At 37.7% G+C, this 25,484-nt stretch overlaps 1 protein-coding gene and 1 pseudogene across 1 annotated transcript in view; both read right to left on the reverse strand.

Annotated features, from left to right (window-relative positions):
- LOC102875533 overlaps positions 1-1,200 on the reverse strand; it is a 1,879-nt pseudogene extending 679 nt beyond the window's left edge.
- PDZRN4 (PDZ domain containing ring finger 4) overlaps positions 1-25,484 on the reverse strand; it is a 605,552-nt gene that overhangs the window by 567,400 nt on the left and 12,668 nt on the right. The window lies entirely within an intron of this gene.

The raw sequence follows: 25,484 nt of genomic DNA on the forward strand, positions 1-25,484 counted from the left end.
GTTTCGTCAAAATGAAAGCCCTCCTTCAACGCGATGGCCCGTAGGATTTTGGAGGAGACCGTGCTGGATAGCATGTAGATGTCTTTGAGGGCGCTGCAATCTTGGTTCTTCTCCTTCCAAGAGGTAAAGAGCCACCAGCCCAGGAGCGCCCCCACCTCATTGCCAGAAAACACTCTCCACTCACCCCTGTCTTGTTTTTCTGCTATGGCAAGTCTATCCGCATCTGGATCATTTGCCAAAACAATCTGTGCCTTGGTTTTGTCGGCCAAACCAAAAGAGAGTGTCAAGACACCTTTGCCCTCTTCTGGGTTCGGATATTTCACGGTGGGGAACTCGGGATCAGGATCCTTCTGCTCGGGCACAGCCTCCGGGGGAGCGAAGTCAAAGGCTCTGAAGGCGGACTGCACGAAGTCATGGCCAACGCCGTGCACCGACGTGTGCACGAACTTCACCTTGCTCTCCCTGTTCACACTCCTGTGAAAGCAGTATTTTTTCAGGTCTTCAAAGTAGTCTTTATTGATGGAAGCAGTTGGGTTATGAAGAAGCAAACTGCCATCAATTAATGAATCATCCCAAGCTTTTGGCCATGGCTCCAGATTTTCTTCAATAGCTTGAGAAATTCCTTTATCATGAGGAGAAATGATCTGGGCTCCATTATCCCAATAGACCTTATAACCATTATCCTGCTTTGGATTATGAGAGGCAGTTATCATGATTCCGGCACAAAGCTTCAGGTGTGATACTGTGTAAGGCACAAAGGGGGTTGGAGTGATATCAGAAAAGAGGTACACAGGGATCCCCTGGCTGATGAATGTGGTTGCAGCAAGCAGGGCGAACCTCTTGCTACTGCCCCCACTGGGAGGGTGGGCACGGGCGTCAAAGCTGATGACCACGCCTCTCTGCTTCAGGTCGCTGAACTGTTTTTCCAAGTATCTGCAAAATCCCTGTATAGTCTGGATGATGGTCAAGTCGTTCATGTGAGAGATGCCTGGTCCCATCGCAGCTCGGAGCCCAGCTGTTCCAAATTCCATCCGTGCCCCAAAGCATTTCTGTAGTTAGTTCTTCTTTATTACCATCCGCAATTAGTTTTTTCACAGATTCTAAAGTTAAAGGATTCTGGTCCCATCGCAGCCACTGGGCCGTCTCTCGGTCCAGCCGGCTGTCACGGCTGGGGCTGCTGTCTCCTGGAGCCGCTGCCATCCTGGCCCAGTTGCAGGGGAGGGAAGCAGGATGGAGTGCCCTTCCGGCCGGTTAGGCGAGGTGAAAATTCCAATTTTTAACATCTTTTCCTGGAGCTACTGATATCCTGTCTGCCTCCCCATCTAATGCTAACAAAATCTTTGCCAAATTGGATTTCAATCAAAATAATATGGATCAACATCTGTCTAGTTGACTTATTAGCACTAAATTAATGCCATATATGTTATGTTTCAACAGTGTATCCAATAAAAGTACTTATTTCTGTATCAGAATGACTAAATGCTGCAAATATGACACCTGATATCTCAGTGGATTAATAATGGGAAGGTTTGTTTTTTAAGCACATGAAGGCCAGGTCAATCAGTGTATCTGATTGCCTCACCTTGAAAAACTGACACTGGAATTGGCCTCATTTTGTGTGTGCTTTGCTACCTGTAATTCTTTGCTTTCTGGTATGTGAATCAGATAAAGGGAAAGAGAATATGGCCAAATGCATAGCTGATTATGATCAGAGAGTATTATTACTTCCACTTACAGCCCTTGCACTAATGGTCATATGGTTCCATTTTTATGCCAGGGGAGCAGGGAAATGTAGTCTTCTGGTGTGCCCAGACGGAGCATGAAAGCTCAGGGAAACACATATCATTGCCTTGGCCGTAATTATGTTCCAGACTTTTTATGAAGGCTGATAGACCCTGTGGGCAAACAGATGCTTCTCCCTATTATATTTTGTTTTCCTTCCAAATTCTTTCTTGGTCTCAGTAGTCAAAAGTACTCAAAACCCGCTAGTGCATAGACTGAGATAGCATTATTAAAGATCCACCTTCCTGGTTTCTGCCCAACATTTCCCCCCATTATCTTGGCCCATCTCAAAACCTCATCCTCATCTCATTTTTTTTCCTTTTAGGGGATATAGAACTAGCAATGATGTCACTTTAAAGACTAATGCATGCCTGTCAAGCCACAGTCTTTCAAATTACTTGCTATACATCTGAAAACTGGACAATAATAAGCATGACAAGGGAAGGATCGATGTCTTTGAAGGGTAGTGTTGGAGAAGAGAACTGAATATCCCATGGGCTAAAATTACAAACAGAAATATCTTGGAGAAATTACAACCAGAATGCTTGTTGGGACAAGGATGGTGAAACTTTACCTCACATACTTTGGACACATTGTTAGGAGGGTTCAGTCTTTGGAAAAGGACATCGTGCTTCCAAAGCTGGAGAGTCAGTGAAAGAGAGGAAGATCCTCAATGAGATGGATAGAAGCAGTGAATGCAGCAATGGGCTCAAATGTATCAGAGATGATGAGAATGATGCAGGATAGGGCAGGGATAGATGTTATTCAATTCAACAGGACATAACAATATGCCAGGCATTTCATCTAAACACCATTGATATCACAGAGGGAAAAATAAAGCTTTGACTTTTTTTGCTGTCAGAAGATGGGTTCTACACTCTTCTTTGTTCAGCACATCCTTCTCAACTAGTCCTTTCTTCTAGAATTCCATTTTTATTGTTGTTGTGATTGATTGCCTCGAGTCGAGCACAACTCATAGCGACCAAATGTCTTGAAGCCCCTCTTGTAACTATCGACATTTATCAAAGTTCACAGAGTTTCTGAAGGCATGTTGTTTAGGAAGTGGATGACACTCCTGCTTCCAAACCTGTCATAGGATGTTATTGGTTTAGTCACCTGTGACCCACAGTGTCCCTGTGCACCTCTGAACCCTGCCCTGTCCCGAGCCAGTCTCACTAATTCCGGCACACCAACCCCCTTTGCCCTGGTTACTGTATCAATCCACCTCATGCAGGGCCTTCCTCTCCTGTGCGGTCCCTCCACCCTTCCAAGCATGATGTCCTGCTCCAAGGACCGATCTCTCCTGGACACATGCCTAAAGTGAGATGGAGCTTCAAAATCCTAGCTTTGGTTTCACCCTCTTCAAGACAGACCTATTTTTTTTCTTGGCAGTCCATGGTAGGTTCAAGACTCTTCTCCAGCACACACTCAAAGGCATCTAATCTTCTTCTGTCATCCTCAGTCACTGTCTAACTCTCTGAAGCATAATAAGTAATTGAGAGGACCATGGCCTGGATTAGGCACCGCTTTGTATCTAGACTGCATTAGATACCTTTATAAAGACCATTGGTACTGACTTACCCTCCCCTAGAGGACACAGCCAGATAGGTATTTAGATTGAACTGACACAAAAGAGCCTCTAAAAATTTCCCAGTCAATGTTTTAGGTTATATTAGTAGCAGAAAATGCCCTTCCAGTGGGTTTTCAGTGGCAGTGAATTGCACAGGAGTTGATTCCCCACCCTGCTGGTGGATTCAATTTGGGTGCCTTTGGGATTGCCAACAGAGCTGCTTACGACTGTGCCAGAGTATATAAACATCCTTGCTAGCATAAATGGAATTCCTGGAATATTAGGGTTAAGATAGTGCACTACCAACCCAAAGGTATGTGATTTGAATCCACCCTTTGCTCTGTGCAATAATGATAGATAATTTCCTCCCATGTTAATTACTACTTCTGAAAATCTGCTAGAGGGCCAGGGTGAGTTGGTTCTGATTTCATGATATATAACAAAAAATATAATTTTTGGAAAGTCTGATTGTTTTAAAAGATCAATTTAAAGGAAAAACTATCTTTACTCTGCAAAAGTCAGTAATTGCCTACTACTAATTTCTTAAGCTTATGTCAAAGTAATTTTTTGGTAGGTACATTCCTGTGCTTACTGTCTTCTCAAGCAATAAACTTGATCTCACTTAGAAATAAGTTAGAGTTTGTTGGCTAGCAGCTTTAACACCTCACCTCACACATTATCCAGTGTCTTCTGAATATTTGTACCATTTACAATTGAGGTTATCAAGGACTTTGGCCTGGCTACAAATGAACAAAGAAGATACACTTGCTTTCACTACTGAGAATGTCAAATTTCAGCTTTGAAAGCATTTTATTAGATCATTTCCTCTTCCTTATCTCTATATTAACTGTAAAACATTTATATATGTGTGCGTGTGTGTATACATATATATGTGTGTATATATACACACACACACATGTTGTTGTTGCTTGCAATGGAGTCAAGCACAATTCATAGCTACCCTATGAACAAAACACCTAAAGCCTCTCTCTAACTATCATTGTTTCTCAAAGTTCATGGTTTCCAGAGGCATGTTATTTAGGAAGTAGATGCCACTCTTGCTTCTAACATATATGCATGCATATATATATATAAATATACATACTTATACATAAATATACATACATATAAATAAATATATGTGTTGTTGTTGTTGTTGTTAAGTGCCGTCGAGTCGCAGGCGACTCATAGCGACCCTATGAAGAAGAGTCCTCCACGCTTGGGTGCCTTTCATCCTCTCTCCAGGTTCATAAGGGTCTCTGGAGGCAAGCTATTATGGAAGTGGATGCCACTCCTCCTTCCAAGCTTGTTTTAATCAGGGAGCTCCAACCCACTCTCTGTCCACATTGGGTAATCAACCATTAATGCATTTGACACATCAGTGTCACAGCATTCAGCCTCACAGCAACCACAAGTGACCGTGGTACAGCAACTTGTACACCAGGGCTATACGACCTAGAGGAATGTCTGAACTAACATAATATAATATAATATAATATAATATAATATAATATAATATAATATAATATAATATAATATAAACTTGAAGAAAATGCTGAGGTTTAAGACTACCTCATTTTCTTTTTCCTATGATTTTCTGCCTCTATGATGAGCAAATTTCTACTCAATTGTAAAAACTCATGAAAAACACCATACCTGGCTAGGACTCCAGTGCTTATGTCCCCTCTAAGCTTCTGGAAGTATCACTATCACAGAATTTACAATCAAGTTCAGTATTCTTCTTCAAACCACAAAACCTTAATCTCAACTCCCAAAAGGAGAGGACTTTACCTTTGGCAAAGTACCCTACATAAGTATGCACTGGATGAAACAGTAATTATTCTCACTCATAATTCTATATAATATCATCCCTAGAAAAATCACGTTAAAGGCCTTAGAAATATCCCTACAGTTAAATAGAAGCTTCTTCGCTTTCAGTAAAATATTTGAAACTATAATAAAGGTAGCAAAATGAAATTAAAATGCACAAAGAGCAATGGATGAAAAAATATTTCAACATATTTTAACCTTTAGAAATAATAACCATATTTGCTGGAAATAACCTGTAGTTAATTAGAAAAGTAATTCACTTTAGCAGATAAAACTGAAAGCAATCTTTGATTTTATTTCATTTCATTTTAGCAGATAAAACTGAATTAAGCTTCTGCCTTGGGGAGTTAATTATTTCTTCTATCAATATAAGAAAGAATATAACGTAATAGTCCTTCTTAATATAACTTAAGAAATATGTCTATGAACAGACTTTAAAAAAAAATTATTTTGTATTGGTTTGCTTATAAAGTTCATATACATTGTGTTTCACACTCTTCTTATTCACATTGTGTTTCATACACTCATTCACTTACGTTATGTGTTATAAAGTTAATCACCATTAGACTATGCCCATCATTATCCTATCTTTTCTGGTACCCACCAGATCTTCCCCATTTCCTTTACCCACTCCCTCAACCAACCAAATTGTGCAACCCTGTGATTTTGCCCCACCTATCTCACTCCTTTGCTTCCACCCCTTATTGCCTTATGTATGATCAGATTTTTAATTTAATAGTCATTTAGAAATATGCAAACACAGCCACAAATATTCCTGAATATGAGATGTACACAGCAGGAATGTTAACACTTTTAGATTTTTTAAATTTTTTAAATTAGGACTCAAGTTTGTTCTGAATTAATAGTTGTCAGCCTTTGTCATATGTCTAAATATAATTCTCTCAATCTCCTTCAAAGTCATCTTCTTCAAACTACCTTCAACTGGCAAAGTTATAAATGAAGTGGAAATAAATGAAGCAATGAACTAAGAAGTAGTGTAGATTCACAAAAACATTGTTGTTGTTGTTAAATGCCATCTAGTCAGAGACAACTCATAGCGACCCTATGGACCAAAGACCTGAACACTTGTATAATTTCATCATTTCTCCACATTCGTAGAGTTTCTGGAGACAAGCTATTTCAGAAGTGAATGCTACTCCTTCTTCCAAGCTTGTTTTAATCAGGGAGCTCCACCACCCACTGTCCACCATGGGTAACCACTATCACATTTCATGCATTAGTGTCACAGTGTTTAGCATCATAGCAACCACAGTTAGCACTCTACAGTGAATGAACAGACCAGTGCTATACCACTTAGAAGAATATTTGATGAAAAACAACTAAAACCAATCCTGAGACCCACAGATTAAAGTCACCCACCTTTGGAATGGTAGCATAACTTTCTATCCACTAGGCCAAAAATGCCCTTTCTATGTTGTTGTTGTTGCTAAGTGCCCTCATAGTGATCTTTGCACAAAAGACCTGAACACTTGTATAACTTTCGTTTGTCCAGGTTCGTAGTTTCTAAAGGCAAGCTATTTCAGAAGTGGATGCTATTCCTGCTTCCAAGCTTATTTTAATTACCTTTATCATTCAGATAAAGTGAACTTAACCTTTCCAGTGTTGTCATCCTGTGTCACTGAGGCAGTTCCAATTCATAGCATACTCATCTACAACGGTATGAAACACTACCCTGTCCTGTGTCTCCTTCACAATCACTGCTGTGCTTCAGTCTACAGTGGTAGTAGCTGTACCAATTGGTTCACTATGCCAAGGGAAGGGAAGGAAGTAACTTGTGGATACCAAAGAAGTGCTCCATGATCCTCCAAATAGAAGCCAACTCCATTCCACTCTATCCACAACTACATTCCATTCTATTATATTCAAACTACTTAATTCTTTTCTTTCATAACTTTAGTCAAATTCTAACTTTTTTTCTTTAATGTCTGTCTTGATAATTTAAACTATTTACAATTCTTTAGCTATTGTGTAACTTAATATGTGCTCCAACACAGTGTTGTTGTTAGGTACCATCAAGTAGCGTATGACTCAATAACCCTATGAACAAAAGATATGAACCCTGCTCTATCCTGCACCATCCTCACACTTCCTGACACACAAAAGCCCACTGTGGCAGTCACGGTGTCAATCCACTTGGTTGAGGGTCTTCTTCTCCCTAGCTGACCCTCCATTTTTACCAGTACCATGTTCTTTTCCAAGAAATAGCCCCCTACGAACATGCCCAAAATATGTGAGGCAATGTCTATCATTCTTGCCTCCAAAGAGCACTCTGTCTGCATCCTCTTCAAGACATATTTGTATCACAACAAGATAAAGGTAAACAATCCACTTGAAAAATGGAAACACTTCACCAAAGAAGACATTAAGTTGGCGAACAAACATGAAGAAGTGCTCAAAATCCCTATCTCTAAGAGAGATGCAAATCAAAACAATTATGAGATAGCTTCTCACCCTTGTAAGATTAGCAAAATTCAATGGAGCAGCAAACACAAATGCTGACGAGGTTGTGGAAAAACTGGAACACTTATTCACTGTTGCTGGGAGTTTAAAATGGTGCAACCACGATGGGAGGCAGTATGGTGCTTTCTCAAATAGTTGCAAATAGAAACAACATTAGACTCAGCAATTTCACTACTGAGAATATACCCTAAAAAACCCATAACTGCTACCCAAGCAGATATATGCACACCCATGTTTATTGCCGCTTTGTTCACAATAGCAAAGAGTTGGAATCAACCAAAGTGTCCATCAACAAACGAATGGATAGAGAAGATGTGGTATATTCACATCATGGAATAATATGCTACATTGAAAAACAAGGAACTCATGAAATACTATACAAAGTGAAATATTTCAGTCACAAAAGGATAAATACAACATAGTACCACTGTTGTAAAATGGGACTGACATTCAGGTTGGGGAGAACTTAAGAAAAAAGGGGATAAATAATGTACACTACATTGAAACAGATGAGGGATAGAACTGTTTAAAAGGGATATATGATTAGCTACTATTGTCAAGACAAGAGTCCAGAATGAAGGCTGCATGATGGAGTGGACTTGGGGGAGGGATTGTATAACAATGAAAAAACTTTTACTTTTCAAAGAGAAGAGCGAACTGGGAGGGGGAGGGGTAGACAGGGAGAAAAGTGCAGTAATGAATGAATGGAAATCCAAAGTCTCTGTAAACTTTCATTAAAATTAATAATGATAAAAAAAGAAAAAAATTCTACTAAAAAGATGTATTTGTTCATTCTTGTGGCTGCCCATGGGATGATTGGTGCTCTTCTCCAACACCACAGTTTAAAGGCATCAATCATTCTTTTGTCATCCTCATTCACTGTCCAGGTCTCAGACACATAGCAAGTGATCAGAAAGACTATGGCCTGACTCAGACATATTATAGTCTGACAAACTGATATTGTAACTTCTCAATAATTTGGAATGGTCCCTAACTGTAGATTTTCTCAATGCAATGGTTCTTCTTATTTCTTAGGTGCTGGTACTAAGAGTGTTAACTGTGGATCCAAGAAAGATAAAGTTGTTGAGAGTTTCCATCTCTTCTCTATCCATCATGATGTTGCCTATTGGTCCAGTGGTAAGAATCTCTGTTTTCTTGACATTGAGAGACAATCCATACTGAAGGCTGCAATCCTTAACCTTCTGCAACAAGTGCTTCAAGTCCTCTTCAGTTTCAGCGAACAAGCCGTGTCATCTGTATAACATAGGTTATTGATGAGTCTTTCTCCAATCCTGATGCCATGCTCCTCTTCATGGAGTCCAGCTTTCTGAATAATTCACTCAGCATAAAGATTAAATAGGTATGGAGAGAGAATACAACCCTGACACACTCCTTTCTTAATGTCTTTTATTTATTTTTTTATTTTTTTATACTGACTTACTATGAAGTGTTCCTCTGCTCTAGTCACACAATGGCCTCCTGGTCCAGGTATTGGTTTCTCATGAGCACAATTAAGTGCTCTGGGACTCTCAATTTTGTCAATGTCAGCCATGACTTGTTATGATCCACACTATAGCAGGCTCATAATAGTAGCTAGGCAAATAATTAGTAAGTAAGAAAATCATTATTTTTAACAGAGAAGTAAAGAATTAAAATTTAATTCTACATATGTATTTTTACATGATGGCCTAGTAACAAGGAGGTGCTCTGTCAATCCAAGGGCAGTGGTTCAAATCCACTTAACTGCTGCATGAAAAAAAGAAGGGCAATCTCTCACATGTGATTTATTGTCCATGAAAACCTAATGGAGTATCAGCTATGAGTGAGTTCTGATTTGACAACATCTAACAACAACACCATTCATACATAGAACATCTAACATAGAGTTGAAATATTTTAATACTCAAGTGCCTAAATGTTACTGTTATGTACTAGTTATCTATGTAAATGCTTATGTTTTTACATGATATATATATTCCTATACTAATAGTATTACCAAATTATGGATTTGAACGTATACTGGTACTGGGCTACATGAAATAAATGTCTTATTAGACTTCTTCATTAAACAAATTGATACTCTACACAGTCCAGGTAAAAGTTCTTTCACTTTATGGCATCCAAATCTAGAAACCAGGATCATTAAGTCAATTTCAGCTTACAGAAACCATCCACTGGATTTTCAAGGATGTAAATCTTTATGAGAGGAGATTGCCCATCTTTCTCCCATGTAGCAGCTGGAGGACTCGAACCATCAATCTTTCAGTTATCAGTCTAACTATTAGGCATTATGACACAAGAAAACTTTCATTAAAGAGAAAAAAAAATGCAAATGGACCCTCCTGTAAAACTAGAACTTAAGGTTAATGTTGTTGTGTGTGTACCTTTGAATCAGAACCGACCCATAGCTGACCCTCCCATGGGTTTTCAGAGGCAGTTAATCACACAGAAGAAGATTGCTCCCAAGGAACAGCAGGTGGATTTGAACTGCAGTGCAAATTGCAGAATTGCAGTGCAGCTTCTTGCCAGCAGGCCACCAGTGCTCCAAAACTTAGCATATATACATAATTATAGAAGAGTCACACACAACGATCTCTAATAACATATAATAGGTTCAACTTAAAAAGACGAATGACTGGCAGAAAAAGATCCGCAAGTAAATGAACAATTAATTTCATTGTTGTGAGTATTGAGCCTCATTAATGAGTATGATTGTGAAACTATGTTTCATTTCCATTTTGACTGAAATAAGTGGCCTTTATACTTTGGCTTAAAGTGATTTTCAGACAGCTCATCAAATTCAATTTCATTTTCCTAAATTCAGGTGCCTTTATCTGCTTCGGGAATGGTGCAATTACCAAATCAGCAGAAGGTATCCACAGGTGGCCTCCTTCTCAGATTTGTTTTGATTTTGTTAGGAGCGCCATTTCAGGATAATAGTTTTCTGATTGAGATCTTATCTTTCTGTTGAAATAGTTATCATTTCTCATGCTAATCATAAGATATAAGAAACTTCACAGAAAGGAAGATAAATTTCCCCACAATATAGGAATGACAGAGAAATCAGCTCTAGCCAAAATACTTTATATATGTACGGCAGAGAGAAAAGCAAAGACAACAGGCAAATATAACACATATTTTCTCCTGTAACAAGTCAAAGCAAGTGAAAATTAACGTTCACTTCGAGAAAAACTTCCAGGGCTAGCTAGCCTTATGAAAATTTTTAAAAGTAACCCTTGAATTCAGGAATAGTTCAACACCCCAAGGTTTGATAGGCTAAATAGGATGGGTAATCTCCTCCCGTGTGATTAACTGTATCTGAAAAGCCCGTTGAAGGGTCAACTATGAGTCGGTTCAGACTCTATGGTACAGAACAACAATAACCACTACCACAGGGTCAGTCCTTGGAGAAGCACATCACCCTTGGGAAGGCAGAAAGTCAGAGCAAGAGAGGAAGATGCTCAGTGAGACGGACTGAGACAGTGACTGTGGTAATGGGATCAGAGATGGTGAGGTGGTTCAGAGCCATTGTCCATGGGGAAACTATGAGCTGTAGTCAACTCCATGGCACACAACAACAACCCACAGAAGCTTTGAAAGAAAAGGCTTGAGGATCTGCTTCAGAAAAGTCACAGTAACAAACTCTGTGTAGTCCTACTTCACAACATAGAGAGAGGGTCACCAGGGATCACAATCCATTTCACAGCAATATGGTTATATTGTTTTGTTGTTGGTTCAGTCACAATTCTGATCATTTAATAGGCAAACAATATATTTCTAATTGTACATATGTACCAAAAGAATGAAATACTAGATTATAACAACAACATAGAGAGTGATCAGTTGGCCCAGTGGACAGAAAGTGATGCTACCAAGCCAAAGGTGGGTGACTTTTAATCCGCACCCCCCAGGCCTGTCTTTCATTGCTTTTGTTCAAACATTCTTCGAGGTTGTTATAGCCCTGGTGTATCCACTTGTCATACAGTGGTAACTCGTGGTTTCTGTGAAGCCGAACACTGTGACACTGTTATGTCAAATGTGTTAATGGTTACCCATGGCAGACAGTGTTTGGTGGAGCTCCCCAATTAAAACAAGCTTGGAAGCAGGAGTGGCATCCACTTCCATAATAGCTGGCCTCTGGAAACCCTATGAACCTGGAGAGAGGATGAAAGGCACACAAGTGTTGAGGACTTTCCTTCACAAGGTCGCTTTGAGTCGCCTACAACTCGACAGCACTTTAACAACATCAACAATGAATAGATATACTCTGTAAATAAGACTTAACTATATATTTGTCAATCTTTAGGGAGTTCTGATGATGTAGTCCTTAGGGTATTGTAGTGCTAGCTCAAACACCATGCCTTTTGGGGGGTTCAAGTCTAGCTATGCCTCAGGGGAAAGATGGACGGTCTCCCATGTACTTTAGAGCCTTGAAAGCCAATGGAGGGTACACGATTGAGTAAGTCCTGACTATGTACCTACCAATGGGGCTGTGAGTGGTCTGTGACTGATTAGGAATATAGCTTTGCACAGACAGACAGAAAAGCTATAAACATCAGAAATAGATTAGTGTTTGAATTAAAACTGAAAAATATTTTTGGACTTCAGTGTTTATTTTGAAAATTCTAAACCAATTGGAAAACCTTAGATACATCTGAACACTTACAGAACTTGAAAGTGTCAGCAAAGTCAACATGAACCATACTAGGAACTACACAAAGAAGAAGGAAAGCTGGTGCTTACATTTTGAGAAGTAGGTAAGTCCACATTTTCACCTTTCAAATTTAAAAAAAAAAATCCCTAAAAAAATAAGGCCACTTCTCAGTGACATTTTTATACTGTGGTTTAATTTTTTAATGCATACAAATAAAATACTTGCAAATTATCCCCATGTTTTATTTTTAAAACCTACATCCATTACTAAAAATAAGCGCTAAAACAATGAATAAGCAGCTTTGGCGGTCTGGTGGTAAGAATCTGCATTGCAATCCTGAAGGCATATGGTTCGGATCCACCAGCTGCTCAGCGAGAAAAGGGTGGGCAATCTCCTCCCGTGCTATTAACTGCCTCTAAAAACCCACAGGAGGGTCAGCTATGGGTCGGCTCCAACTTGATGGTATACAACAACAACATAGTCTGTTTTATCTATAGGAATGCATTACGATTTTTAAGTATGTTTTAACACAATCGCTCTACAATAGATCAATAACAATATATAGTTATGGTAGAACTCTGGTGGCCTAGTCATTGGGAGTTGTGCAGCTAAACCAAAGCTGCACCTCTCTGGCAGCTAGAATCCATGAGCAGCTCCTCAGGAGATAAAATGGCAATCACCTCTGAGTGATTTACGGTCACAGAAACCCAACAGAAGGTCAGCTATGAGTTGGTTGGTTTCCAGTCTATCGCAATGAGCCTGAGTGTATTATTTATAAGGTGTCCCAGAAAGGGTGTGGTGGTAAAGGATGGATCTGTAAACTGAAATGTTGGCAAGTCAGCTTCTGCTTGTGGGAGAAAAAGGTGGTAACGAGCTGCTGTAAAAAGGTGCAGCCCTGGAAACTGTCTGAGGCAGTTCTATACTGACCAATGGGATCACTGTAGGAGGTGGAATCACTCCACCAAAAAGTGCTAATGAATATTATTTTGTTTCTGAAATATTTTCAGGCAAAACACGATACTAACCTTTTACTTATTGATAAAGAAAATGGTGCCTACTTTGAAGAACCCCTCCTCTATTATGAATTTACCATTTAGTAGACTAAGTAACTTGATTATTTTTTAAGTTGAAATATTTCTACTCAAAATAAAATCACTATTTCTTATGGTTCATTAAGAGGGTCTCTCTAATAGCTACCCTGGGTGCTCTTTTAAAAATAAAAACATTACTTTCAGACTTGGCTAAAGGAGGAAACAAAATTTTTACACCTAAACACTTGTGCACAGAAGCACACACAACAGACAAGTACCTACACATGTGTGTTCATGTATGCACACACATATTCAAAATAATTCACAAGGTTTAAACTGTTAATCTCATGACATTTCAGCTCTATACACTCAAATTCCTAGAATATAAGAGTAATTATTAAAAACCCACCTTATCTTTTACATATAATAAATCAGGTGGAACATTTTACCCCTCCTTAGTTATATTCTAAAACACATACATACAGAACAAGAAGAAAGAATACTTGTAAAAACTAACAATGATCACTTTTTTTTTTGCTCAGTAGACTCATCCACATCCACAGAAAATAAATTATTACTATCTCCTTATTTCATCGTTTTCAAGGAGAAAAAAGGACGATAGCCAGCATATCTCCTGCAGAACAGAGGTTCTCAGCATCTTACAAAAAGAAGCCAAAAAAAAAAATAGTTAACTTATTCTTCCTAGTTCTAGATACCAGAAAGCCATCCTCAAGTCAACCATTAACCTTAAAATGGTAAAAATTGATATACAAATACATTAGGTTATACAATACTTATTGCTATCAAGACAGACTGACTCATACCTGACCCTCCAGCAGGTTGTAATAGGCTCTAATTTCATGAGAGGAAACAATCTATCATTCTCCCACAGAATCACTAGTGGATTCAAAGTGTCAGAGAGATGTCACATTTGTGTTAGCAGTGCTTAAAGGGCAGGTCAGCAGAGCTTCCTACCTTAAATATGTTCTTGTTCTTGTTCTTATTGTTAGGTGTCCTTGAATCAAAGTCAACTGATAGCTGAAACACCAGAAGGTTTTCAGAGGCAGTTCATGGTACAGGAAGAGCTTTCCCATCCTCCTTCTTCAGAGCAACTAGTAGATCTGAACCACATGCATTCAGATTGGCAGCACAGCTCCTTACCACTAGGCCACCAGAGTTCCCGTACAACATTGGTATGTTGTTATTTTGTGTCATTGAGTGGAAACTGACTCAGCTGACCCTCCAGCTAAAAAAACGCAATTTCTCAATGTATTAGTTAAATAATGACAACAATCGTGAGCTAAATCTTTTAAATGCTACATAAAACAAAGTATTATCAAGATTAACAAATCTTTGGGGGGGGGAAGTGACAAGCTATATAGCATGGAATGGATATGACCACATAAATTACAGTCAGATAACAGCACACAACTTCACATTTATTCAGTCAAATATTATTAGAAAATCCAGTATTTTTTATGTTCAAATGAAAATTACTTTTCAGTTATTTACTTAAATAACAAGATTGAGCCAACCAATTGTTTCAGCTCTACTATTCTAGTTATAATCTGTATGGCTAGAAATATAGCTTTATTTTAGAATTAACTTACTACACTTCAGTGACTCATTTCTGAGTCATACGGGATTGACACCACCAGAGTTCTCAACTGGGTAGGATTCAAAGAAAAATTATACCTGTCTAAACAGAGATGTGAATCATAAAGTCTGGGTCACAGAAATAAATGTTCTTCTAAGTGAAAGTTCACATAAAAGGAAAAACAATCTTTTTTCTTTGATCATTCATATCTGTTGGAAAGAACTATGCCTCTGGAAAAAAAAAATAACACCCACACATTCAATAAGGTGAAAGGATTTGCAATTCAGTGTATCTAGGCCAAACTTATTTGCTTAGAAATCCTATTAATCTTTGTGACACTACAACAAAGAATTCTGAAAGGATATAGGCAGTCTAAGACTGGCCCCACAAAAAGGGCAGCATTAAAAATGAGCAAGTCAAGATGCTCAAATGTGATAACTCCCACTAAAATACAAAATTACTTCTTCTAAAGAAACTTGAGTAAGAGGGCAAGTATATAATTGCTTTGTCAAAAATACATGTTTAAAAGAAGGAAAATCTGCAACAATTAATGAATGAGAAATGCAACTTTTCTGTAAACTTTCATTCAAATCACAATAAAAGAAAATTTTTCTCCATTTAGTATGCATTTATTATCTACATTATGAACGTCATGTGATCTTCTAGATTTCTTTTCTCCTTAAAGTCTCTTTATTTATCAAGCAGTGCATGGTGCTAGGTAGTGTTCGACATTGAAGGTACACATTTCTAGTTCCCCATGACTAGAATAGACAGTTAAACAAAAATATTTTGGGGGAGCTCTGGTAGCCTAGCAGCAAGAAGCTGTGCTGCAATCCTGAAGGCATGCGGTTTAAATCCACCAGACGCTCCACTGGAGATGGAGAGGCACTCTCTTCCTGTGCCAGTCGGATCCAATTCAACAGTACACAACAAGAAAAAATTGGAAAATAAGAAAAATATCTTTAAAAATCATCAATAGACACATAAAGAGATAATCAACTTGATGAGACAAGGAAATGCCAAAAGTCTACATATATACATCTATGTATACACACATCACACACATACATATGTTGCTGTTGTTGACTGCCTTTGACTCAAGTACAACTCATATAGACCCCATGAACAAAGTCCTGAAGCCTTTTTATAACTATCATCATTTCTCCAAGTTCATAGAATTTCCAGAGGAATGCTGTTTAGGAAGTGGATACCATTCCTGCTACCAAAGCTAAATCAGTCTGGGAGCTTCACCAAACACTGCCCATAATGGGTAGCCATTACGGTGTTTGGAACACCTATGGCACAGTTCAAGGTCAAGGACTGAAAAAGGTCAAGGATTGCAACCTTAAATTTGAATTGAAGCTCAACATCAAGTAAACAAAGATTCTCAGCACTAGCCCGATTGGCAGCATCATGATAGATGGGATGGATTATGTTAATACCTGTAAAACACTGGCAGAGTAGTTGGAATAATTTTATATGGAAAACTTTACCCTCCCCTATCTTTCAACTGCCTACTGTTATCTTTTTTTTTTAAAGGACTTTTCAATTGCCTTTCATCCTTAAAGCTTCAGGTCACTGCAATAACAGGAAGCTAATTAGGTCTTCTTAGTCAATCATTCATCATGTATTAGGGTTTTTTTAAATTTTTTTTTAGAGTACAACCATCTTCCTTTATGGATTATATAAATCTTTTGAGTCACACATAATTATTAATTGGTCTTATCATTTCCACCAACTAAATGGCATAATTACTCTTTATATCATTGTTGAATAGTGTTTCTAGAGAATTTCACTATGAGAAACGGAGAGCTTTGGAGGCTTAGTGCTAACGACTTGCACTGACAGCCCAAAAGTACATGGTTTCAATCTCCCAACTGTTCCATGGGAGAAAGACAGGCAAACAATTTCTCTGTGATTTATTGCCTCTGATAACCTGCTAGAGCATTAGCTATGAGCCAGTTTTAACTTGATGAGGAAAAAAAACCCAATAACATGAAAACTAATTATATTTTATATAATTAACACTTTTTTATCAACTATAATCTCTTCTTATATCAGGTAGACTCACTCAATTTTACTTCAATTTAGATTATGTGAGTTAAATAGTATATAGTTTTATGTAATAATTCAAAATTTTTAATTCAGCATTACATATTTTTCCCAGCTAAATATAGCCTTATTTATGTTTAAAATATGATTTATCTAAACAAAATTATAGTAGAATATGCATCATGTCATCTAACCTTCTGAGTTAAATATTTATTCTTAGACCTTTTATAGCAATGCAATTGTTTAAACTATTTTCAGCCAGATAATAAATAATGTTTATTCTCTGGGTACAGTTTTGATTTGACAAACAACATGAATCACCTCTTGGCTGTTGATTACCAAAGCAGTGATAAACTTCTTCTTAAGAACATTGTCAACTACTTTAGAAAGACGAGGGAAGGAGATCAAAAGGAATGGGTGCCTACAAAGCTGTAGGACTGTGATGTGGCCCCAATAATTCATAAGGTTAATAGGATCAGACACCAAATACACTGAACATACGTCAGCTGCCCTTTTCTCCTTTGCGATACTTTCTCAAGGCACTGTGAAGAACATTTTAGGAAAAAGAGAGTGGTTTCTATTTCTGTTCTTGTAGAAACACCAGAATCTTACAGGAATACAACAGCATGTATTTGCACAATCTTCTTAAACTTGTCCTAAAAACTTCTGAGTTTAGTAAGCTGCTCTTTAAGTGGTCTGGCAGATGGGATTGCTGTTAATTATTCCAACCAGCTCTCAGCTGGAGAACTTCAAAGAGCTGCTCTGTCCACTCTGCTGGGCTCTAGGATAATTCTAACCAAGACTCCAAATAGGCTCACTCTTAGCTGAGAATTTGGATTTCCACCCCATGTACCATGAAGCAGAATTTTTTATCTTTACATTTTCCATGTACATAAGCATTACCTGGGGATCTTGTTAAAACGTGGACTCTGATTCAGGACATGGTAGAAACAGTTTCTAAGGAGAAGGTAGAACTGGAATGAATCAACCGAAACTCTGCTTCTGACTTTTTACACAAAATCATTTCTGAAACATGGATTCATGGGAAACATTTTTCATCTTTTTAGTTCCTCTGTGGTTAATCATGTCTTTGTTCAAATCTATATTTGGCCAGTGCCATTTTTCAGCAAATGTGCTTTGCGGGCAGGCATTTAAATTTAGTCATTTTCACTAGTGTTGTTAAATTTTAAAGCTAAAAATCTACATGAGGTGAAGGTGAACACATAAGTCTTCAGGTCCAATTCAAGAATTTACTTAAACCTTGAAATACACAAAAAGTTGGGTTTTTGTTTCTTTGTTTTATTTATTTGAACCAGGAAAAAAGTGGCAATTCTTTGAGTCCTTTATCACTAGATCTTAGAGATGTGAATGTTTACTGTTTCTACCAAGTAACAGTACATCATTCAACTTCTGATTCATTTTTTGCATCTTTATTTGTTTATTTTAGTGAGAATCTAGAACTCAGTTGGGTTTTTAATCTACATGTGTTTTTGCTTTAGAATATTGTAGTGACAATCTCTTTGGATCATTCCTACAAATTTAGTCTATTTCATTAATTACTACTGATATAATGTAATTAACCACAATATTTAATTATAATTAATTACCACAATAGAATTAATTGTAATTAATTAAAATATGGGAGCAGGGTGGACAATCTCCTCTCAAGTGAGTTACTGCCTCTGGAAACCCACTGGAGAATCAGCTAAGGGTTGGTTCCAACTCAACAGTACTAAACAATAACAATCAACCTCTTATTTTATTTTTCTTTTCTGTCACCCAACTTAAATATATGTATTTGCTTAGTTTCTTCTTTATTTGAATGAAGGTTTAGAAATCATATTGATTTTTTGTACAATTATTCATATACTTTGTTTTTTATAATGTTATCATTAGTCAATGTGGTTAATTACAATGTCCAAATAGCTCCTTATTGTGTGTTCTCTCTCCCTTAATACAACTTATCTCTTTCTTAACTTTCCCTCCTTTATCCTTCCCTTCCCATCCCAATTAAGCATTCAAAATTATTTCTATTTGTGTAAAAATTAAATAATAAGAAATGAGATGTGACAGGGATAAAATTTAAGGACCTGTAGTTCTGGCAAGATTTCATATGAATTCAGAAGGTTCATTCATTTATCTATTAATTCCTTCTATCATTAAAACAACAGAATATCTGGAGTTTGCCAAGTACAGTGAATAGGTAATAAAAATTATATAAATATTAAATTCAATCAAATGCTAAAAGCTTTTAGTACCTCATATAATTGTGGGAGGAAAGAAAACCAAAAATAGATATACAAGCAACTCTAGTAGGTGAATAAGGAGTTGCACCAGCAACCCAAAGGCACACAGGTCAAATCCACCAGCTGTTTGGTGAATAAAGATGGGCAATCTCCTCCCAGTGACTGCCTGTCTTGGAAAACTCACTATCGTTGGTTATAACTAAAAGGGCCATAATAATAATAATTAAAAAAAACAAAAAAAACAACATCCTCTTAAAGCAATAGTCATAAAATATCTACAACTTACAATCAACAGAAGATTCTAGTTGGAGGATTGTAAAAGGTTTGCAAGTGTAGAAGGCTATTGAGGATATATAGGAATTTTCCAGCTAGAGAAAATGTGTAGGCAGTGGGGGAGAATAGTAACTCTGAATAGAGAGGTCTGAAGAAAGTACTGAGGAATAACTTCCTGTGTCTACCTCCCCTGTTCCTGCACAGGACTCAGACTGACTATCTATCTGTGGAAAGACTTGTTGGAGAAGCACAATTATAAGCTGTCAAAATGGGACTGGGTCCTGACTTTGAACAGGCTTATCAGTTACTCATGTACATGTTCAGATTCATGAAGGATATTAAAACTAGCCAACAGGAACCAAAATATGACCTTGAGACTATTCCACCCGAATTAAGAATCAGCTCAAGAACAGGTTTGAGGCACTGAACACCAATGACTGAAGAGAGTAAAAAGTCAACTCAAAGACAGAAGAGAAATAAAAAATCAAAATGAATGTCAGAACATACTATGAAAATTGCATTCGAACATTAAGAAGCCAAAACAAAAAGAAAAAATTGCCAACGTGAAAATGCTGAATAGATGATTTCAAAGGGCAGCTCAAGAAGACAAAGTAAAATAACAAAATGTTCAAAGAACTGGAGTCAGAGGGGGGAAAAAATGGAAGAACTCACTTGACATTTTTCAGGTTGAAAGAATGGAAAAATAAATCAAACCTTGAGCTGTAACACTGAGATATGCTATGGGTAAAATGTTGACTGATCTGGGAATTATCAAAAGAAGATAGAAGGAAAACATAAAGTCACTATATCAAAAAGAATTAGTCAATACAGCAAAATTTCAGGAAGTACCCCAAATGAACAATAGCCAATGGTGAAGACTTAATGGTGATGTTCAAGCTCCACTGAAGGTATTTTCAAAAAATATGGCCACAGGAATTGATGGAATACTAATTAACAAGTTTCAAGTAATATATGTAGACCTAGATGTGCTCACCAGTCTATGGTAGGAAATTTGGAGGACAGCTGCCTGGCCCAAGAAAAGGTGACCCAAGGGAATGTGGAAATTATTGAATAACACACATACAAGAAAAGGACTGAAGAGCATCTAAAAACAGCTGGAACAAGTACATTCACAGTGAATGGTCAGAAGTTCATGTGGAGCTTCGAAGAGACTGTGCACCAGGGCTATCATTGCTAATGTCAGATGGATTCGGGCTGAAAGCAAAGAATAATAGAATATCTATTTATGCTTCATTGACTATGCAAGAGCATTTGACTCTGTGGATCCTAACAAACTATAGTTAACATTAAGAATGGGAATCCCAGAACACTTAAATGGGCTCATGAGAAATCTATGTGTAGATCAAGAAGCTACTGTCCAAACAGAAATGTACTCTTTCTCTGGAGCTATTTAAACTGTACATTGAACAAATAATTCATCAAACTATACTCTCTATAGAGGAATCAGGGTTGGAGAAAGACTCATTGATAAACTATATAATATCTACGACATAATTTTGCTTTGTGAAGAGTGAGGAGAACTTGAAACAACTACAGCCTTTGGTATGAATTATATATCAAGATCAAGAAAACAAACATCCTCACCAGAGAGTCAATAGACAACATCATGATAACATCAGGAGTAAAGACTGAAACTGTCAGTGATCTCAAGGAGCTCAGGAAATGTAGTATAGCATTGGGCAAATCCATTGTCAGGGACCTCTGTAAAACACTTAAAAGAAATGGTGTCAGTTTGAGGATTAAGGTGTGCATGATTCACACTGTAGAATTGGTGCCTTTGAGTTGTGCTGCTGGAAATAGAGAGTATCCCATGAACAAACAGATAAGTCTTGGAAAAAGTGTAACCAGAGTGCTTCTTGGAAAAAAGATGGTGAAGCTCTGTCTCTCATACCTTGGACATGTTGCCAAGACAGTCTACTCCTTGGAAAGGGTCATCATACTTGGAAAGATGGAGGGTCAGCAAAAGAGAGGAAGACCCCCTAATAAGATGGGTTCACACAATGCATTTGACTTGAATGGGCTCAAGTATGTCAGAGATGATGAGGATGACACAGGATAGGGCAGGGTTCAGGTCTGCTGTTTATGGGGTCATTATGAGTTTTACTCAACTTGATGGCACCCAACAACAACAATGACAATACAACAGGTTTAAAAGTTATAACTGGAAGAACGGGTGGGGGGAATCCAGTGACAGTCTTGAGCTTTTTCTGTGGCTACTTAAAAGAACGTTGAGGAACAAAATGACAATTCTGAATATAGTAGGTAAGTTGAGTTGCAAAGGGGCAGACTAAGGGAAGGAAATATGTAATCATGATGCTGTTGTACTATAAATGGTGAATATGAAACTAATGTCCCAGTAAACTTCCACTCAAACTAAAATTGAAAACAACAGAATAGAATTTAAAAAAATAACAAGCAAAAATCCTATATGTAGGCAACATTTACTCACTCACTTACTCATCGCTGTCAAGTCAGAAATGACTCATCCCTATATTTTTAGGGGATTTCCAGAGGCTATAAATCACAAACAGCCAAGAAATTAAAAAATGTGTTGGGAATTGCTATCAGAGACCTCTCCAGAGTACTAAAGAGCAATGATGTCAGTCTAGAGACTAAGGTACATGTGGCAATCATTTGCTATGCATCAGAGATCTGGACAATGACTAGAGATGATAGGAGAATTGATGCATTTGAGTTGTGGTACTGGAGAAGAGTACTGAATGTACCATGGATTGCTAGGAGAACAAACGAGTTTGTCTTGGAGAGTGTGAAGCCAGGCTGCCCCTTGGGGGCAAGGATTCTGAGGCTTTGTCTGACATACTTTGGACATGTTGGAGGGACCAGTCCTTGGAGGACCAGTCATGCTTGGGAGGATGTATGGACAGTGCAGGAGAGGGAGACCTTGGATGAGATGGATTGACTCAGTGACTGGGGTAACGGGGGTGGATTTGTCAGAGACAATAAGCATGGCACAGGCTAGATCAGGGTTTAGAGCTGCTGTACATTATGAGTCGCCAGTGACTTGACAGCATATAACTATAACGACATAGTCTGTTTAAAGTGTGCAATAGCATTATGAAAAGGTTTTAAATATTGTGAGAATCGCAAAAATGTAATAATACAGAGTAAGGAAGTGAGTTGAGTATAAGCTGTTGGATGAAACAGCACATATTGACAGATTTACTATAAAACTTATACAGAGCAGATACTCTCTGTAAAGTTCAATATAATAAAGTATCCCTGTACCTAGAAAGATAATAACAGATTGTATAAGGCAGACAGCAATACCACTTTTGTTCTAGATTCCTGAGAACCTGGATACACCCGAGGGCAATGAAAGAAAACAGACCAGACCAGATGAGACTCACTCATGGCCTAAGGTTGCAAAGTCTCAGAAGGCAGATAGTCTCCATGGTCAGATGGGAGGCTACAAAGAGCCTGGAATTTCCTAGTTGGTGACAGTATCTGTTCTTGGGACTGTTAACTGTGTCCCTTGAAACATCAGAATTCGACACTGGGAATGTGTATAAGCCAAAATGAATACATCTTTTAGTTTGTATACTTTTTTGTTGTTATAAATCTATAGTTGTAGGTGAAAAAGAGGAAGGGGGAAAAGAGAGGAAAAGGAGCAAAACATTACTGTGTTAGTATAGTAATGAGAAAAGCTTCAGAACCATTATACAATTATTTCTAGTTTAAATTCAGCAAATTTTTCCTACTCAAAGCCTTAGCAGCTTAAAGGTATTTAAGCAAATCCTTTCCAAAAAAGTAAATTCTTCAGAGAAAGAAGAAAGAAAGAAGGCTCCAGATGGCTAAGGCTACTGGAAGGCAAAAAGGAGGGCAGAGAACACTTAAATAGAACTACTTGGAAATTTTACCCAAAATTCACTCTGGAGCACATTATAGAAAAATGTCTTTAACTCTGATGATAATCTGATGAAGAGCTTTTGGTTTATTTGGTTTGTTTTCTTCTCAGCATAGATTGTTGAGGAGAAAACCATTAGACTTTGTTTCTAGTTTCTAGTTACATCATGTGTAAACTGCAGTCAACATGGCATCCCCGTTTTCTTTCTCAATACCTAATATCAAAATTGAACTCTTTTTATTGTGTTGTTGTTGTTGTTAGGTGTCATTGAGTGGGCCACGCACACAGTGATTCTGTGAACAACAGATGGAAACGGTGCCCTAATCTGAACCGTCATCATGGTCCATGCCGTTCTTCAGCTCATTGTTCAGTCACCGTGTCAATCCACTGTGTTGAAGGTCTTCCTTTCTTTGGGTGACCCTTTAAGTTTCCCAGCATGATGTCTTTTTCCAAGGACTGGCCTCCCCCTGACAACATGCCCAAAGTATGCAAGATCAAAGTAATAATGTTCACTGCGGTATTTACGTTAGAAGCCCTAACGATGCAATAGGTAAGCACTTGACTGCTCTCCAAAACGGCAGTGATAAGAACTCATCAGTCACTCTCCTGGATGCAGACCTGGTGATGTTCTCCTATGAAGATCATCAACCAAAAAAAGCCAAAGCCAGTGCCTTAAAATGAAATCTGACTCATAGTGACCCTCCACCTCCTCCACAGACCTTCAAGAAAATGAATCTTCACAGTAGAATATTAACCTTCTGTCCATCTTTTCTCATTAAGTGACAACTGGATTAAACCCAACTACTTTTTACATAGTAGTGGGAGATGCTGTGCACTTTGCCACCAGCACTCCAAATAAAGGTCACAGCCTGGAAATCAATGGGCCAGCCCTACTTACCATAAATAGACAATACACAACAATACATATGTATATAGAAAAACATGCCATTTCAACATACTTCACATGTTCATCCTGCCCTTCACTTAGCACTATGATTTGTTTTCACATTTCAGAACATATGAAACAGAAGCTAAGTGGCCCCTAAGCAATGAGTCTTCCTTTCACTTTCCCTCCCAGGCCTCTCTAATAACCTCTAATAAACTTCGGCCTGTATATTCTTGCCTTTTCTATGTTTCATACAACCAGTACAATCTTTAGTGACTAATTTATTTTATCCAGTAAAAATGTTTCCAAGGCCCATCCATGTTATCAGGATTTCATTCCTCTATGTTTCTGAGTTCTGTTTTTAAAAGTTGTAACTACTCTAAATATGTAATGATATAAAGACTTTCCCAGGTTTCCCTTTATTAAAAAACAAAACAAAAAAAAAACCAAAACACCAAACCCAACAAACACCAAAACTACTACAGGAAACTGTATTTATTAATACTAGAAGCTCAATGGTATAACAAAACACTAAGATCATTTTGATAGAAAAGAACAATTATCATGCTCATGTATATAAACAAACAAAGGAGCAAGTAAGGCCAAGACATCTTCCCAGGATACACTCGCTAGCACAAACTTAACAGCATGATTCAAATTTAAAATCTGTGCCCTTTCCTAAAACTCTGGTTTTATTTCTTATTATACTTTACTGCTAATCTTGTGCTATGATTTCTAAAAATGAATTCAAGTGTATCTAGAAGGAGAGGAAAACTAGAACTAACTTGTAATATCATTCTGCTATAACAAAACCAATTTCTATTTCCATATGTATCAACCAAACAAGCTATTTCACCCAAGAGTACCTTGCCCTCAAGAGACAGAAGACAGAACTTGTCCACAATGGTCTAATCTTTTGGTTCAATCCAGAGAGGACAGGGCAGAGCAGCTGGGCTTTCATTCACTGGATATGGGTCACCACAAGACAGGACTACTCAACAAACCAAGAGCACTTGAAGCTACAGATTGGGTTTCACTGTTCTTTATCTCTGTGACACAGACTATACTACCTGACATATAAGAAAATTAGAAAGAATTTGTAAGTAACTGAATCTAACCATAACTTCATATTATAAAGATTTCCCTATAGAATTTTTTCCATTTAGTTGATAATTTAGATAAATGAAAACCCACAC

The sequence above is a fragment of the Elephantulus edwardii genome, unplaced genomic scaffold (assembly GCF_000299155.1).
Source record: "Elephantulus edwardii isolate Elephantulus edwardi_28Jun2011 unplaced genomic scaffold, EleEdw1.0 scaffold00065, whole genome shotgun sequence".
Lineage (NCBI taxonomy): Eukaryota > Metazoa > Chordata > Mammalia > Macroscelidea > Macroscelididae > Elephantulus > Elephantulus edwardii.